We start from the raw sequence: 6,000 nt of genomic DNA, 5'->3' as shown, positions 1-6,000 counted from the left end.
ATTCACATACACGGGAAAAAATTCTGTGGTAAAAATTACTATTGTAGCTGACTACGCCCATTCGTGAAACTACCATAGAATTTCAGACAGTAAATTGGTTTACGGTACATCCCACCACATTTCTGGTACATTTGACAGAAATAATTTACAACAATCTGATTTCGACAACAGACATGGTAAAATCAAGCGCATTTCTGGTCTGCTGAAAACTGCCGGTGCGAGTGCTTAAGTTAACCCCCTAAAATGGTAGTTTTTACCGAACAATTTTTTTGCGTGTAGGTACACGTCAAAACTTTGAATCATACACTGAAACGAATTTTATTGTTGAAATTACTGAATCCATGGTAAAATTAAAAACTGCACCAACGATTTTCAACCGACTACATTATTCTGTCAACTCTACCAAAACATAGTCAACATCACTACACAAGAAAATATATTCGGTTTATTTAACCACAGTTGCAGTATTTATGACTAGAAACATACTTGATTTGACAAGTTTCGCATTGTACTTTTGACCACACTGTGTTGTACGGTGGGTGTCACGGATTGAAATACAATGCTTTGTAGTGGATGCTACTATGGACATGGTCACATTTACTGCACTGCTCAGTTATTTGTACCAGATTATAGTAAACTTAACAGATTTTTGTAGTCGGTTGAAAATCGTTGGTGCAGTTCTTAATTCTACCATGGAATCGGTAGATTATACAATAAAATTTGTTTGCGTGTAGACAAAAATAATAGTAAAATATGCAAATATAACATCTCGCGTTTAGTATCATAAGGGCGTATCTGCAGTTTTGGCGGGAAATGAGATTTCGCAATAAGGCAATCCATGAGACAGCTGCGATCAGCTGGTTTTTTGTTTATCACGAGATTTTGACGTTTCGCGTTCGGAGTGACCGTTCGATTCTTCTTCTTTTCTGGCGTTACGTCTCCACTGGGACAGAGCCTGCTTCTCAGCTTAGTGTTCTTATGAGCACTTCCACAGTTATTAACTGAGTGCTTACTATGCCAATGGCCATTTTTGCATGCGTATATCGTGTAGCAGGTACGAAGATACTCTATGCCCTGGGAAGTCGAGAAAATTTCCAACCCGAAAAGATCCTCGACCGGTGGGATTCGAACCCACGACCCTCAGCTTGGTCTTGCTGAACAGCTGCGCGTTTACCGCTACGGCTATCTGGGCCCCTACCGTACCTACCTGAGTACCGACCGTTCGATTCCAAAGGGAAATGTTAAGCTCCGATAACACTCGCATGTTTTGTTTACCCTTCTATTTCGGTTGCATGCACACTTTTAGCTGTCAGTCCTAGTCGGAAAGTCCTCATGGATAACCTTATATATGAATTCTATAGGTCCGAAACTATAACCCTACCAAAAATTATTACTAAAAACAATCTATAAATACCATATTTTTAAAAGCATAATTTGACGTAACTGCAGAACTGCAATGGGAAAAAAGATACGTCAGGCGTAACTTTTCTGGTCATCATCTGTTGAAGTTACGCCAACTGCGATACTATTCCGTGTTTACAAAATGTCTAACAGAAAATATTTGCTGCTCCGTATTATTTCTTCATTTTACACAGTTGCTTAAGTTCGATGCATTCGAGGATGTAGTGTGGTTTACACCTGAAGATGATAAAGAAATATACTGCAGTTGTAGGTGAGTGATGTTAAAAAACCAGTCCAAACATTTTTCAGTAAATTTATGTTACCATCATTGAACACAGCACAGTGGATTCCCGTACAAGCAATGTTGTAGGAATAGAAAAGGACGATCTGGAACCAGTGTACAATAACTAGTAATAATTCGATCAAATTGGTTGCAAATTGACAAACTTTCCCTGTATCTTAGCCGTGAACGATACATGAACACCAACATGGTATTATCGAAGAATGTTTTGTTTCATGAATTGTAAATATGTCCAAAGTGTACGTACTTGAGAAGCTGGTTCGATTCCAGTAGGCATGAAATTTTAGCAAAAAGTGTTTAGAGACTCTCAGAGCCTGTTTGGTGTTATAAAAATTGTTAATTTATCAAAAACTAATGATTTTGTTTCGTGGCGTAACTTCGTCCAATGCGACATACCGGCGTAACTGCAATTTATTACATTTTCCTGCATATTTTACGTGTACGTAATTTGGCACTGTTCGGTATGCATTATTTAATCGTTTTGCCAAACGAACGGCATAGAAAAACGAAGCGAATGATGAACGCTACACTCCGTCCTTGGCATGACCAGCACATCCTACGTCCACAAGACGCTGGTTATGATTCGGTGCGCCGAATGAGCAACGAATGATATGTGTTTGTGTAGGGTCAAATGGTCCAGAATGCCACTTCAAGGATTTGTGTCGTTTTCTCCTAATGAGATCCACATTTTAACGCCATACGAAGTCCTAACAGTAACTTTACAATATTTGTTAGCTATCATCATGAACACATTTCCCAACAGTTTTTTAACGGGTTTAAATCGTGTAGAAAAGTTGGTTTAAAAATGGGGGTGGTTCAAAATGGCCAAATGGATGGGGTAGAATGCCATTTAGTATGGAGAACTAGTAGTTAGCAACCATGTTTCTCCATGAGTTTGCTCTGTGGTACGGAAACGCTTATTCCATATTAAAATGATTGGAAAATCTTAATGTTTAGGAAAAAAAGGAAAAAATGTTGAATTTCATCGGAAAATTCAGGAAAAATATATGAGTTTATGTCCAAGGGTTGTGGCGGCAACTCTAGGGTACACGTATATTAACATCGTTTGGCAAAGTATTCAAATTGAAACGTCCTAGAAATGATTTAATGAGGTGGGCCATTTTACCCCATCAGTGCGTCTTGGACCATGTTCCCTAAATGAATCCTCGTCGCTTCATTTCATTCATTCAATATTTGTTTGGATTAGCTGGATAAGGCCAAATACGGACGGACAAGGCTTGGCGCACAAAAGAAAAGCGCAAAGAATGAGCTTATCTATTTTCATTTTATACTAGTTAATACTTGTTTCAAAATAAATGCATTCTGTTCAATTTCCTCTACTAAAAATTTTCTAATTGATAAGAAAATCATAATTTATCAGAAATTTCCAGCGTTGATTTAAAAAATCTTTCATGAGTCGTAATAAATACATATAAAATAAATAGATAATTATAAAGGCGAAAATAATAAGATTTATTTTAGGAACGAAAGAACGGTTCAAAAGAACTAGTTCACTTTCGAGAACGGAACGAACGGGAACTGTTTATTGAAAAGAACTGTTTTGCCCATATCTACTTGCGTGGGCGAGTGATGAACACATGTTCGGGGTACAATGCGTTTATCGAATTATATTGCGAATCCGATTAGGCGTCATTATATCATGGATCGCATCACCAACCATTGGTGACTCCCAGATCCTTACCTTTTCCCACTAACCCAATATCCTTTCCATGACAACTGTGGAGATGCAGAGGTATACTCGGTCTCTAATAACAACGGTTGTCTAACTAACATTCCTTCCCTTCCCCGATGACCGTAAGGACGTGGCCGGCGCCGTTATTGGCTTTTAAAATTTGAGCTCTCGATTTGTGCACATTGAAGAATGGTAAGCTAATCCCAAGCCCCATTCATAAATTCCCTGTGCAACTTCGATTGTTCTGGTCAATCACGGAGTAGCAACTACGAATCGTACGGTCATCTATGCTCATGCTCATAATTATACAGTTTTACATATTTTCACATCAACATACTTCTTAAATGCACTAAGTATTAGGTTTCCACCATATGTCCGGGTTTATGATCAATAGCCTATAAATCCGGACAGCGTTTGGGGCAGCCTGTTGCCACACTAAAAATGCTTATTTGCACCAATTTTTCTCTCTCTTCGATGTACACAGTTGAAAACTATTGTTCCATAAACTTCGCAGGTACGCACAGCACCAAAATAGTAAATGTTAATAAATTCATCGTAGCTCAAAAGTGGCTGACGTTCTTGTCGAAAATTTCACTATGCGATTTGGTTCTTTGGAGGAATGACGCACAGCTGGTGTCACCTATTTGTTTTTGTTTTAAATATTTCTTTGCAAAGGCCTACTAGATGAAACTATGAATTAAAGTGAACACAAATATTAAAAGTTATGAATACAAATTCAAACCTTTATTTAGGGATGGTACACAAATTATGTCACGCTAAATTTAAACTTTTTGACGTTGGATAACGTCTTACGGCAACATACTGGGGTACAATTTCGAAAAACGAAAAATCGTTCGCGTCACGAAAAGTGGTTAGATTTTGATTGTTAATAACTTACTAACGCCCGGATAGATTTTGAAGATTCTTGCACCAATCGATTGGAAATCTTTCTACGAATCAACTCCAACAATGAAAACTATTGATTGTCATGACTAAACTATTGAAAAATTGGAAAATATCGAGGTATGTCTTATTTTTCATTGAAAAGCACATTTTTCTTGCTGTTATGAGGTTTTGACGTTTTGGAGTTTACATGTACCGTAAAACGGGGTAACTTTGATAGTGCGAGACCCACAACATATTAAACGAAATAACGAAGTTTCTGTTAATCAGTTAAGCAAAACAAATGCAAAAGTAAAGAGTATTAGTATGACACTTCATGTCAAAGCTATTTTCATTGGAATCAAGTGCATTTGAGGCTTTTTATACGAATATTAAAAATTGACACAATTTTAGCATTTTCGAAACGCTTACAAACAATCTGTTCTACGATTACTATTTGATGTAGTTTTGAATAGTTGGCCACTTATCTTTGACAGCCTAGTTATCATAGAACTTGAATACGGTCTCAAATCTCTTAGCGAATAGCATTTTCACAAACTGGGACCATTTTTGTAATCTAAGTCAGAAATTTCCATATAGCGTTAAACGCCTAGAGGTATGCAATGCCCTACAAATGTTCGTTATTCATTCAATTTTGTTCGATTCATACTCCAATGTTACCCCAAAACAGAAAACCAACTTTCGATTATATGAAAAATTATATATCCATTTATAATAAATCTTTTGGAAATCTATCGACTGCAATCGATTGCTAGGATCCCAGTACTTGTTTTAAAAATATAAATTATTATTCTTTGAAACAGCATGCATAAATATTCAAGTTTTCTTCGAAAAAACTATCAAAGTTACCCCGTTTTACGGTACCGTAAAACGGGGTAACTTTGATAGTTTTTTCGAAGAAAACTTGAATATTTATGCATGCTGTTTCAAAGAATTTTAATTCATATTTTTTAAACAAGTACTGGTATCATAACTATCGATTCCAGTTGATAGATTTCCAAAAGATTTATTCTTAATGGCTTTATAATTTTTCATATGATCGAAAGTCGGTTTTCTGTTTTGGGGTAACTTTGATAATGAAGCATCACTCGAACAAAATTGAATGAATTACAGAACATTTGTAGGGCGTTGCATATCTTTAGGCGTTTAACGCTATATGGAAATTTCTGACTTAGATTACAAAAATAGTCCCAGTTTGTAAAAATAGTATTCGCTAAGAGTTTTGAGACCGAATTGAAGTTCTACTATAACTAGGCTATCAAGTATAAGTGACGAATTCATTATGACTTCATCAAATAGTGATCGTAGAACAGATTGTTTGAAAGCATTTCAAAATTGCTAAAATCTTATAAATTTTCCATGTTTGCATATAAACCCTCAAATGTACTTGATTCCAACGGAAATAGCATTAACATGAAGTGTCAGACTAATACTCTTTACTTTTGCATTCGTTTTGCTTAACAGATTAACAGGAACTTTGTTATTTTTCATTGGATTTTTATCAGTAGAAATCTCTCATAAGTTCGTGACGGTCTCAGGCCAGGAAATAGAAGAAGCTAACGTTATCCAACGTCAACTTGGCGGTTGTATCTCGGAAACAACCTCTTACTTTTTGACCACCTCCCCACACCCCCCCTTTGCCACACTTTTTGTATGAGTCCTCCGAAAATTTTGTAAGGCTTGTCACGCTTGGCTCGACCAC

Source organism: Aedes aegypti, chromosome 2 (assembly GCF_002204515.2).
Source record: "Aedes aegypti strain LVP_AGWG chromosome 2, AaegL5.0 Primary Assembly, whole genome shotgun sequence".
NCBI lineage: Eukaryota > Metazoa > Arthropoda > Insecta > Diptera > Culicidae > Aedes > Aedes aegypti.
Note: the sequence above shows the minus strand (reverse complement) of the source record.